The sequence below is a fragment of the Salvelinus namaycush genome, chromosome 39 (genome assembly GCF_016432855.1).
Source record: "Salvelinus namaycush isolate Seneca chromosome 39, SaNama_1.0, whole genome shotgun sequence".
NCBI lineage: Eukaryota > Metazoa > Chordata > Actinopteri > Salmoniformes > Salmonidae > Salvelinus > Salvelinus namaycush.
In genome coordinates, this window is record NC_052345.1 from 18,946,308 (window position 1) to 18,960,455 (window position 14,148).

The following is a 14,148-nucleotide window of genomic DNA, read 5'->3' on the forward strand; positions in this document are numbered from 1 at the left end:
CCCCTTAGCGCTCAAATGAAATGGACAGTTCTGATGACGTATCATGACGTCTGACGAGTATACACTTGCTTGGCGAGGGAGGAAGGAATGATTTTTAAATGGACCGCCCCTTGCCCGGAAATTCGTTACTCGTTCATCCCGCGAGGATTGTGTTTTCAGCCACCGATGCTTTATGTGCGCTACATTCAATTATGATAGAATGTCTACTTATATTAACTATATAATTATTAATATACACCTACTGTATGATAGCGAGCAAATTAATCTGCTAACTAATGTTAGCTGGAACTTCTTTTTATTTTTACAATTTCCAAAAGCTAACCAAACAAAAACATCATTACTTTTACGAGTTGTGTTTGTGCCGTCATGTGCATTAATAGCACAATTTCTAAACTTATTACATACATTTTTACTTACACTTGTATGTTGACTTCTCCATTGATGTTGTTTTTAAGGTTTGGCAGATTTTACTAAGCGGATGTACAATTGTCGCGAATTGAATTATGGGGAGTTTCAGGCCCCGGAGTGAACATAATTGTACACTTACAAACTCGACTAAAAACGAGGCCTGAGGGGCTTACGTTGCAAACTTCCCTTGCTTGGCTAATCATTTGGACCGCCCGCCAAGATGGGCATACGGCGAGGGTAAGTGGATGAGGGTGTGTCTTTTATGAGTTTGAACCGCAGCCATTGTGGGCTAGGTTAGGAATGCTGTGTGCATGTGTAGCGCTATATTTTTCCTGGAGTCATTACGTCATCTACCTACGTTATATAGGTATGCACGTCAGCTTTGAAATTGGTTTTGCACATCGGCGTTAAACTAGACATCGGGCCGATGCCAAAGTTGGCATTTTAGCTAATATCGGCCGATTCCGATATGCTTTTACCGATATATCGTGCATCCCTAGTTGTAATGCAAAAAATTTTGCAAAATGTATAGAGCATTGAATTAAAAAGGTATTGTCGAATATTATTCATCCTAATCAAACAGGTTTTTTACATGGATGATAAAGTGGAGATAATATACGACAAGTACTAAAAACAATAGAACACTATGAAAGATCTGGGAAACCAGGTCTGGTATTTATAGCTTACTTTGAAAAGGCTTTAGATAAAGTACGACTGGAATTTACTTTTTCTAACCTCTCTGGATTACAACCAAATTATGGTAATTGTACTATATTATGTATTGGATCAAAAAATATATATATATTACATTACCGTGTAGATTACCAATAAAATGGTCTGACGGGGATGTGTACATACTCGGTATACATATCCCGAAAGAAAGAAATGATCTCACTACAATACATGTTAATAGAAAGTTAGCAAAAATAGATAAGATCTTGCTACCATAGAAAGGAAAATACCTGTCTATTTGTGTAAAAATTTCCCTGATTAACTCTTTAGTCATATCCTAGTTTACCTATTTGCTTATGGTCTTACCTACACCTAGCGACCTGTTTTTTAAATTATATGAGCAAAAAATATTCCATTTTATTTGGAACAGCAAGACAGACAAAATTAAATGGGCCAATTTATATCATGTACATGAATTTGGAGGGCAGAAAGGATTAAATAGTAAAGCATTATACCTCTCACTAAAGGCGTCAGTCATACAAAAGTTATACTTAAATCCGAACTATGAATGTCTCACCCCATGCTCAAGAATGGCTTTTTCCCTTTATTCAGATTACAACCTCTCACTTTTGGTTATTTAAAAATGAAATCCTCTCCAAAATATCGCTATTTTTTTAAACAATCCATAGAAAGTTGGTTGCAATTTCAGTTTAATCAACCAATGTCAATGGAATATTTGTGAGTAAACTTTGTTTAAACACGTGGAGCTTTAAGGGCCATAATGAATATGTACAATGAGTATTTACATGTTGGAAATCAATCAAATGTGCACATTACTGCTGTTGTCACTGAGTTCTAAGGCAAAATCCACTATAATCATATGCTGTGTGTGAAATATGTCGATTTATGGCTAAGGTGGCAGCGACACTTCGCCTAAAATGCTAAGTGACAGCTGGTTAATGTACAACACTTCAATATAAGCTCGATTTTTCTTCTCTCTAATATAAGTTGAAACAGGTTGATCGCCTGCTTCAACTCCCACTGAACCCCCAACAGATCAGGCTAAATTCAATTCAACCGGCCGCATTTGGTTCAAAGCTTTCTGTGTGTGGTCCTGTAATCTGTAATGTATGGTGATGGAGGAGATTAAATGGGTAATGTGATTTCCGAAAGGACACCTACAGACACAAACAGAGCTGAGGACCGCTGCAGAGTTGAAACAGGTCCAAGGCGGTTTGGAACCTCTTCAGTTGAACCAATATGTGGGAGAAAGAACATGTCACAACTACTCACGAAGCAAGTAATGTAATATCCCCACAGAAACAATCTTAATTTAACCGTGGTCTAGACTAGTACTGTTTGTTGCTGTTTGTTGCAGACATTACAGCAAGCTCCAATATCAGGCTAAATAATCCTTGAAGACCTGAGGTGGACTGGAGTCTGTTTGCATTCTACTGAATTATGGCATATAGCGTATACAGGCTTACGTATATTGCGTGTGTAAAAAAAATTGGAACGTTTTGAAGAATTGTAGTAATGACCCCTCTTCTTTACCCATTTGAGGAATCACAGAAATCAGGAACAGTCTAGTGTGTCTGCAGGGTGAACAGCTTTGACAGGGTTCAAATTGCGGAGGTGGCCAGTTGTGTGCCCACACCCATAAGCATTGATATGAATATGGGCACCCCATGATTGTTAAAAAATATATATATATTGGTGAAGGCCTTCCAGCCCACTGTTTTTTTAGCACACAAGAAACAGTATACAGTTGAAGTCGGAAGTTTACATACACCTTAGCCAAATACATTTAAACTCAGTTTTTCACAATTGCTGACATTTAATCCTATTAAACATTCCCCGTCTTAGGTCAGTTAGGATCACCACTTTATTTTAAGAATGTGAAATGTCAGAATGATAGTAGAGAGAATGATTTATTTCAGCTTGTATTTCTTTCATCACATTCCTAGTGGGTAAGAATTTACATACACTCAATTAGTATTTGGTAGCATTGCCTTTAAATGGTTTAACTTGGGTCAAACGTTTCGGGTAGCCTTCCACAAGCTTCCTACAATAAGTTGGGTGAATTTTGGCCCATTCCTCCTGACAGAGCTGGTGTAACTGAGTCAGGTTTTGTAGGCCTCCTTGCTCACACATGCTTTTTCAGTTCTGCCCGCATATTTTCTATGGGATTGAGGTCAGGGCTTTGTGATGGCCACTCCAATACCTTGACTTTGTTGTCCTTAAGCCATTTTACCACAACTTTGGAAGTATGCTTGGGGTCATTGTCCATTTGGAAGACCCATTTGCGACCAGGTTTTAACTTCCTGACTGATGTCTTGAGATGTTGCTTCAATATACACATAATTTTCCTGCCTCATGAAGCCATCTATTTTGTGAAGTGCACCAGTCCCTCCTGTAGCAAAGCACCCCCACAACATGATGCTGCCACCCCTGTGCTTCACGGTTTGGATGGTGTTCTTCAGCCTTGAAATACATCCACAGGTACACCTGCAATTGACTCAAATTATGTCAATTAGTCTATCAGAAGCTTCTAAAGCCATGACATCATTTTCTGGAATTTTCCAAGCTGTTTAAAGGCACAGTCAACTTAGTGTATGTAGACTTCTGACCCACTGTAGTTGTGATAGAGTGAATTTTAAGTGAAATAATCTATATGTAAACAATTGTTGGAAAAATTACTTGTGTAATGCACAAACTAGTTGCCCTAACCGACTTGCCAAAACTATAGTTTTGTTAACAAGACATTTGTGGAGTGGTTGAAAAACGAGTTTTAAATGACTCCAACCTAAGTGTATGTAAACTTCCGACTTCAACTGTAACTCTACTAGCTTCTGATTTACCTAACTTCGTTGTTGAAGTATAAAAACACGAGTTATCAAACCCGTTCACAGGGTTGGTTAACTCTTGAGGTTCCTTGGGTCTCCACCGAATTAGTTAATGTAATTTGCAGAACTCATTACAATTAGATGTTCTAGTGCCGCTCGGGCGGTTTAGAGCGTTAATTGAGGACCTGGTAGCTGAGGACTGTAACAGTTTTTCATAAATGTTGTCTTTTGTATTGATTGCTTTTTTGTTTTACATTGTATTGGTTGCTGTATTGCTGTGATCAAGGCATCGATGGGAATGAGACTCTAGCCTCAATGGTGACTTTAAAACCGTTAGAGTTTAACTTTTTATGGCTGCAGGGGCAGTATTGAGTAGCTCTGATTAAAGGTGCCCATTTCAAACGGCCTCGTACTCAATTCTTGCTCGTACAATATGCATATTATTATTATTATTGGATAGAAAACACTCTCTAGTTTCTATAACCGTTGGAATTATGTCTCTGAGTGAAACAGAACTCATTCTACAGCACTTTTCCTGACAGGGAGTGAGATTTCAGAAATCTTGGCCCCTGGTCCCAGGTCAGTTTTAAGGTCCCTGTAAATGCTATGAGGATACAAACACTGCCCACGCCTTCCTCTAGATGTCAGTAAGAGGTGACAATTTGAATGGAGTCGATTGCGCAATCAGGGCCTGTATAAAAGAGCACAAGGCGGAAGTGGCTTTCTTTTCCTGCTGCGCCTGACGCACGATGGACGTCGGACTGGCTCTCTTTCCAAGCTTTGGTTTAGCCACTTATATATCGCCGGTCATGTTTTTACTCGTTATAGGTGTTAAAAACATCATAAGGTAGTTAATTTAAACCGTTTTATAGCAATTTATATCCGTTTAGTGCGATTTTGAGGCATTTCTTTGTGATGCACTTTGAAGCGCCGGGCACGTTTCCAGTACCGGTCGAACGTTAGTGGCCATTTCGACGGACAAGAGGACATCTTTCGACCAAAAGACGATTAGACCGGAGAAAGGATACATTGCCCAAGATTCTGATGGAAGATCAGCTCATAGTAAGAAATATTTAAGATGATAAATCGTTGTTCTGTAGAAAAATGTTAAACGCATATTCCGCCATTTTTTTTGGTATAGCTTCGCTTGGCGAACCCTGTATTGCACAGTAAGGATAATTTTAGAAATGTAATTCAGCGATTGCATTAAGAACTAATTTGTCTTTCGATAGCTGTCCAACTTATATTTTTTTAGTCAAGTTTATGAATAGTTATTAATTAGACAAGATCACTGTCAAAGATGGCGCCCGACATTTTCAGGCCAGTTTTGCTAATATTCTCATTGTATAACCACGTTTTTTTGTGGCTAAATATGCACATTTTCGAACAAACTCTATATGTATGTTGTAATATGATGTTACAGGAGTGTCATCGGAAGAATTCTGAGAAGGTTAGTGAAAAAATTAATATATTTTGGCGATGATAACGTTATCGCTCTCTTTGGCTTGAATCAATGCTCGGGTAACGTTTGCACATGTGGTATGCTAATATAACGATGTATTGTGTTTTCGCTGTAAAACACTTAGAAAATCTGAAATGTTGTCTGAATTCACAAGATCTGTGTCTTTCCATTGCTATGAGCTGTGTATTTTTAAGAAATGTTTTATGATGAGTAAATTGGTAATACACGTTGCTCTCTGTAGTAATTCTAGTCGCTTTGGTGAGATTTGTGATGGTGGCTGCAATGGCAAACTATGATTTATACCTGAAATATGCACATTTTTCTAACAAAACCTATGCTATACAATAAATATGTTATCAGACTGGCATCTGATGAAGTTTTTTCTTGGTTAGTGGCTATTTATATCTTTATTTGGTCGAATTTGTGATAGCACCTGATGGAGTAAGAAACTGATGGAGTTAGAAAAGTGGTGTCTTTTGCTAACGTGGTTAGCTAATAGATTTACATATTTTGTCTTCCCTGTAAAACATTTTAAAAATCGGACATGTTGGCTTGATTCACAAGATGTGTACCTTTCATATGCTGTATTGGACTTGTTAATGTGTGAAAGTTAAATATTTAAAAAAAATATTTTTTTGAATTTCGCGCCCTGCACTTTGAGCTGGATGTTGTCATAGGTGTACCGACCTCGGGCTTGCAGCCATAAGAAGTTAATAGCTGTGATAGGATAAAACTAAAGATGGATTAACAACATTGTTATTACATTATGGGCTCCCGAGTGGTGCAGCGGTCTAAGGCACTGCATCTCAGTGCTAGAGGCGTCACTACAAATCCTGTTTCGATTCCAGACTGTTTCACAACCAGCTGGGATTGGGAGTCCCATAGGGTGGCGCACAGTTGGCCCAGCGTCATCCGGGTTAGGGTTTGGCCAGGGTAGGCCGTCATTGTAAATAAGAATTTGTTCTTTAACGTGGCTAGAGATTTGAGTCAGTATGTTGGAAGCAGCCACTCAATGTTAGTGATGGCTGTTTAACAGTCTGATGGCCTTGAGATAAAAGCTATTTTTCAGTCTCTCGGTCCCAGCTTTGATGCACCTGTACTAACCTCGCCTTCTGGATGATAGCGGGGTGAACAGGCAGTGGCTCGGGTGGTTGTTGTCCTTGATGATCTTTTTGGCCTTCCTGTGACATCGGGTGGTGTAGGTGTTCTGGAGGGCAGGTAGTTTGCCCCCGGTAATGCGTTGTGCAGACCTCACTACCCTCTGGAGAGGCTTACGGTAGTGGGCGGAGCAGTTGTCGTACCAGGCGGTGATACAGCCCGACAGGATGCTCTCGATTGTGCATCTGTAAATGTTTGTGAGGGTTTTCGGTGACAAGCCAAATTTCTTCAGCCTCCTGAGGTTGAAGAGGCGCTGTTGTGCCTTCTTCACCATACTGTCTGTATGGATGGACCATGTCAGTTTGTCTGTGATGTGTACGCCGAGGAACTTAAAACTTTCCACCTTCTCCACTACTGTCCCGACAATGTGGATAGGGGGGTGCTCCCTCTAGAATCCCCGGTTTCTGGTTGGGGAAGGTTTTTAACGGTCACCGTGGGTACAACATCACCGATGCACTTGCTAATAAACTCGCTCACCGAATCATGTTGTTGTCTGAGGCTATCTGGAACATATCCCAGTCCACGTGATCAAAGCAATCTTGAAGCGTGGAATCAGATTGGTCGGACCAGCGTTGAACAGACCTGAGCACGGGCGTTTCCTGTTTTAGTTTCTGTCTATAGGCTGGGAGCAACAAAATGGAGTCTTGGTCAGATTTACCGAAGGGAGGGCGAGGGAGGGCTTTGTATGCGACGCTGAAGTTAGAGTAACAATGATCCAGAATTTTGCCAGCCCAGGTCGTGCATTCGATATGCTGATAAAATTTAGGGAGCCTTGTTTTCAGATTAGCCTTGTTAAAATCCCCAGCTACAATAAATGCAGCCTCAGGATATGTGGTTTCAAGTTAACATGGAGCCCAATGAAGTTCTTTCAGGGCCGTCAAGGTGTCTGCTTGGGGGGGATGTACACGACTGTGATTATAATCGAAGAGAATTATCTTGGTAGATAATGCAGTCGGCATTTGATTGTAAGGAATTCTAGGTCAGGTGAACAAAAGGACTTGAGTTCCTGTATGTTGTTATGATCACACCACGACTCGTTAATCGTAAGGCATACACCCCCGCCCTTCTTCTTACCAGAGAGATGTTTGTTTCTGTCGGCACGATGCGTGAAGAAACCAGGTGGCTGTACTGACTCTGATAATGTATCCCGAGTGAGCCATGTTTCCGTGAAACAGAGAATGTTACAATCTCCGATGTCTCTCTGGAAGGCAACCCAGAGACTGGACATTGGCGAGTAGTATAATATGGCGGCGCCATTGTTTTGGGTCGCCTAATGGGATCCAATCCATTGTCCTGAGTGGTGGTCCAAACAGAGGATCCGCTTCGGGAAAGTCATATTCCTGGTCGTAATGTTGGTAAGTTGACGTTGCTCTTATATCCAATAGTTCTTCCCGGCTGTATGTAATAAGACTTAAGATTTCCTGGGGTAACAGTGTAAGAAATAATAAAAATACATTAAAAAAAAAATAATACTGCATAGTTTCCTAAGAACGCAAAGCGAGGCGACCATCTCTGTCTGCGCCATGTTGGAATCAAAATGGAATAACAGGAAAAGCACTTTGGTCTAATAGTAGGCAATGCTTTCATAGTCCGCACTTGTCTTACATGACTTTGATCATGACTCTCAGTTCCATTTCATTACACATAAGAGTCATTGGACGAAGGCCTCTTCTGTACGGGGGAGTTTTGTTAACAGGCATCGCTTGCAGTAAGGTTTTGGAAGCATAAGGACCTTATCTTTCATATCTACGAGAAAAAAAAATGAAAAAAACAAAAGGATACATTGATACACACCTTTATAGGGTTAGACTTAGTAATCCCACACGGCGTACTGTATATCCATGTTACAGCGCGTGATTACGGAAGACAGACGGAAGACAGAGGTACCACCTGTGCTAATTAGCTATCTAGCATGCGCTGAACACCTGTGTGTAACGGAAGAAGGTTGCCAGAAACGTGTTGTTATTGAAAAATACTATCGGCTTCAACTGTGATAAAGCCGGCTAAAACAGTATACAGTTACTGTATATTTTGCATTTAGATGTGATATGAAAGTAAAGGGTTTTATGTTTCTAGAACCGTATCACAATTTAAATCGATTCACGTATAGATGGAGTATTTGGCTGTTTTGGCTGCCAGAACCTACCTCTGAAGATATCGTAAACTGAACAAAAATATAAACTCAACATGTAAAGTGTTGTTCCCATGTTCCCTGAGCTGAAATAAAATATCCTAGAAATGTTCCATACGCACAAAAATGTTGTGCACTAACATGTTTACATCCCTGTTACTGAGTATTTCTCCTTTGCCAAGATTATCCATCCACAAGACAGGTGTGAAATATAAAGAAACTGATTAAACAGCATGATCATTACACAGGTGCATCTTGTGCTGGGGACAATAAAAGGGCACTTTAAAATGTGCTGTTTTGTCACACAACACAATGCCACAGATGTCTCAAGTTTTGAGGGAGCATGCAATTGGCATGCTGACTGCGGGAATGTCCACAAGAGCTGTTGGTAGAGAATTGAATGCCTCAAATGTTGTTTTAGAGAAATTGGCAGTCTGTCCAACCGGCCTCACAACTGCAAACCATGTATATGGTGTCGTGTGGGTGAGTGGTTTGCTGATGTCAACATTGTGAACAGAGAGCCCCATGGTGGAGTTATGGTATGGGCAGGCATAAGCTATGGACAACAAACACAACTGCATTTTATTGATGGAAATTTGAACGCACAGGGATACCGTGATGAGATCCTGAGGTCCATTGTCGAGCCATTCATCTGCCACCATCACCTCATGTTTCAGCATGATAATGCACGGCCCCATGTCGCAAGGATCTGTACACAATTCCTGGAAGCTGAAAATGTCCCAGTTCCGCCATGGCCTGCATACTCACCAGACATGTCACCCATTGAGTGTTCCAGTTCCCGCCGATATCCAGCAACTTCGCACAGCCATTCAAGAGGGGTGGGACAACATTCCACAGGCCACAATCAACAGCCTGATCAACTCTGTCACATGAGGCAAATGATGGTCACACCAGATACTGGCTGGTTTTCTGATCCACTCCCCTACCTTTTTTAAAGTTATTTAAAAAATATATATATATATATATTTCATCTTTATTTAACCAGGTAGGTTAGTTGAGAACAAGTTCTCATTTACAACTGCGACCTGGCCAAGATAAAGCAAAGCAGTTTGACACATACAACAACACAGAGTTACACATGTAATAAACAAACATACAGTCAATAATACAGTAGAAAAAGTATATATACAGTGTGTGCAAATGAGGTAGGATAAGGGAGGTAAGGCAATAAATAGGAAATGGTGGCGAAGTAATTACAATATAGTAATTAAACACTGGAATGGTAGATGTGCAGAAGATGGATGTGCAAGTAGAGATACTGGGGTGCAAAGGAGCAAGATAAATAAATAAATACAGTATGGGGATGAGGTCGTTGGATGGGCTATTTACAGATGGGCTATGTACAGGTGCAGTGATCTGTGAGCTGCTCTGACAGCTGGTGCTTAAACCTAGTGACGGAGATATGAGTCTCCAGCTTCAGTGATTTTTGCAATTCGTTCCAGTCATTGGCAGCAGAGAACTGGAAGGAAAGGCGGCCAAAGGAAGAATTGGCTTTGGGGGTGACCAGTGAGATAAACCTGCTGGAGCGCGTGCCAAGGGTGGGTGCTGCTATGGTGACCAGTGAGCTAAGGCGGGGCTTTACCTAGCAGAGACTTGTAGATGACCTGGAGCCAGTGGGTTTGGCGACGAGTATGAAGCGAGGGCCAGCCAACGAGAGCGTACAGGTCGCAGTGGTGGGTAGTATATGGGGCTTTGGTGACAAAACGGATGGCACTGTTATAGACTGCATCCAATTTGTTGAGTAGAGTGTTGGAGGCTATTTTGTAAATGACATCGTCGAGGATCGGGAGGGTGGTCAGTTTTACAGGGGTAAGTTTGGCAGCATGAGTGAAGGATGCTTTGTTGCGAAATAGGAAGCCGATTCTAGATTTAATTTTGGATTGGCGATGCTTACTGTAAGTCTGGAAGGAGAGTTTACAGTCTAACCAGACACCTAGGTATTTGTAGTTGTCCACACGTTCTATGTCGGAACCGTCCAGAGTGTAGTGATGCTGGACGGGCAGGCAGGTGCAGGCAGCGATCGGTTGAAGCGCATGCATTTAGTTTTACTTGCACTTAAGAGCTGTTGGAGGCCACGGAAGGAGAGTTGTATGGCATTGAAGCTCGTCTGGAGGTTAGTTAACACAGTGTCCAAAGAAGTGCCAGAGGTATACAGAATGGTGTCGTCTGCGTAGAAGTGGATCAGAGAATCACCAGCAGCAAGAGCGACATCATTGATGTATACAGAGAAGAGAGTCGACCCGAGACTTGAACCCTGTGGCACCCCCACAGAGACTGCCAGAGATCTGGACAACAGGCCCTCCGATTTGACACACTGAACTCTATCAGAGAAGTAGTTGGTGAACCAGGCGAGGCAATCATTTGAGAAACCAAGGCTGTTGAGTCTGGTGATTGACGGAGTCGAAAGCCTTGGCCAGGTCAATGAATACGGCTGCACAGTAATGTCTCTTATTGATGGTGGTTATGATATAGTTTAGGGCCTTGAGCGTGGCTGAGGTGCACCCATGACCAGCTCTGAAAGCAGATTGCATAGTGGAGAAGGTATGGTGGGATTCGAAATGGTCGGTGATCTGTTTGTTAACTTGGCTTTCGAAGACCTTAGAAAGGCAGGGTAGGATAGATATAGGTCTGTAGCGGTTTGGGTCTAGAGTGTCTCCCCCTTTGAAGAGGGGGATGACCGGGGCAGCTTTCCAATCTTTGGGAATCTCAGACGATACGAAAGAGAGGTTGAACAGGCTAGTAATAGGGGCCGACGCTCTTCTCTGTATTGCAACAATTTCGGCAGATAATTTTAGAAAGAGAGGGTCCAGATTGTCTAGCCCGGCTGGTTTGTAGGGGTCCAGATTTTGCAGCTCTTTCAGAACATCAGCTATCTGGATTTGGGTGAAGGAGAAATGTGGGAGGCTTAGGCCAGTGGCTGTGGGGGATGCAGGGCTGTTGACCGGAGTAGGGGTAGCCAGGTGGAAAGCATGGCCAGCCTTGGAAAAACGCTTATTGAAATTCTCAATTATAGTGGATTTATCGGTGGTGACAGTGTTTCCTAGCCTCAGTGCAGTGGGCAGCTGGGAGGAGGTGCTCTTATTCTCCATGGACTTTACAGTGTCCCAGAACTTTTTTGAGTTTGTGCTACAGGATGCATATTTTTGCTTGAAAAAGCTAGTCTTAGCCTTCCTAACTGCCTGTGTATATTGGTTCCTAACATCCCTGAAAAGTTGCATATCACGGGGGCTGTTCGGTGCTAATGCAGAACGCCACAGGATGTTTTTGTGCTGGTCAAGGGCAGTCAGGTCTGGAGAGAACCAAGGGCTATATCTGTTCCTGGTTCTAATTTTTTTGAATGGGGCATGCTTATTTAAGATGGTGAGGAAGGCATTTTAAAGAATAACCAGGCATCCTCTACTGACGGGATGAGGTCAAAATCCTTCCAGGATACCCGGGCCAGGTCGATTAGAAAGTGACCAACAGAATCATATCTGTATTCCCAGTCATGTGAAATCAATAGATTAAGGCCTAATTTATTAATTTCAATTTACTGATTTCCTTATATGAACTGTAACTCAGTAAAATCAGTAAAAGGAAGGAAGGAAAATACAGAAATCATCCCCGTATGATGCATCATGAAATAAATTCAAGGAAGCATGAAGATAAAGAAAACAAAAATGAAATCTGCCAACCTGTTGTCCTGTGGGGGTATCGGTTGGGGTATCGAAGATCCTTTCAATAAAAATTTTTTTTTCCAAAAAATGTTTCCTCTTTCCAACGTCTGACTTGATTTAGACTCCTTAATAAAGCAGTCTACAACTTTACCATCGGCACAATCAACCTTGCAGTCAGTCGCCTTTGATAGTAGATTGCGCGTGGGGAATGGATTGTTTCGTTCTAAACCTACAGGTGTCCCACGCGTGAGCGTATTGCAGGGGTATCCACTTTTTTGTTGTATTAGTACAGTTCTTTAGGGTGTTTTAGCTTATTATTGTAGCCTATCAGAGTTTAACCTCTTGACACCAGGGGGGCGCCATTTCGACCATGTAAAAATTTGTTCCCAAATTAAACTGCCTCGTACTCAATTCTTGCTCGTACAATATGCATATTATTATTACTATTGGATAGAAAACACTCTCTAGTTTCTAAAACCGTTTGAATTATTTCTCTGAGTGAAACAGAACTCATTCTGCAGCACATTTCCTGTCAGGGAGTGAGATTTCAGAAATCGAGGTCCCTGTTCTGAGGTCAGTTTATAAGTCCCCATGTAAGCCATCGGGCTACATGCACTGCATACGTCTTCCTCTAGATGTCAGTAAGCGGGGAGAATTTGAATGGAGTGGATTGCGCAATCTGGGGCCTTTATATAAGACCGTGGAACGGAAGTACCGTTCTTTTCAACGGTGCGCCTGACGCAAGAGGGACATTCCAATGGCGTCCTGCAAAGCTTTCGTTTTAGCAGTTCTATATCTCCGGTCATGTTTTTATTCGTTATAGTTGTTAAAGACATCATAAGGTAGTTAATTTAAACCGATTTATAGCAGTTTATATCAGTTTATTGCGATTTTCTGGGATTTCTTTGTGACGCGCTATCAGGAGTTGGACACCTCTCCTGCACATGGCTAACGTTAGCGGCTATTTCGACAGGACAAGAGGACATCTTTCAACCAAAAGACGATTGTTCTGGAGAAAGGACACCTTGCTCAAGATTCTGATGGAAGCTCAGCTAATAGTAAGCAGTCTTTATGCTGTTAATTCGTACTTATGTTGACAAATGTCAAATAATAATTCCGCCATGAATTATGGTGCGGTCTCGCTTTAGCGCACGCTGTATTGCGCAGTAACGTTAATTTTTAAAATCTAACACAGCGATTGCATTAAGAACTAATTTGTCTTTCATTTGCTGTCCAACTTGTATTTTTTAGTCAAGTTTATGAATAGTTTTCGATTAGAATAGGTGCCTCTCCAAGATGGCGCCGGACAGATTGCTTGAAGTTTTGGCCACTAATCACATTGTATAACCACGATTTGTGCCGCTAAATATGCACATTTTCGAACAAACTCTATATGCATTGTGTAATATGATGTTATAGGACTGTCATCTGAAGAATTCTGAGAAGGTTAGTGAAAAAATTAATATATTTTGGTGGTTTATACGTTATCGCTATTTTTGGCTTGAATCAATGCTGTTGTGATGTTTGCTATTGTGGTAAGCTAATATAACGCTATATTGTGTTTTCGCTGTAAAACACTTAGAAAATCTGAAATATTGTCTGGATTCACAAGATCTGTGTCTTTCATTTGCTGTACGCTGTGTATTTTTAAGAAATGTTTTATGATGAGTAATTAGGTAATACACGTTGCTCTCTGTAGTTATTCTAGTCGCTTTGGTGAGAGTTGTGATGGTGGCTGCAATGGTAAACTATGATTTATACCTGAAATATGCACATTTTTCTAACAAAACATAT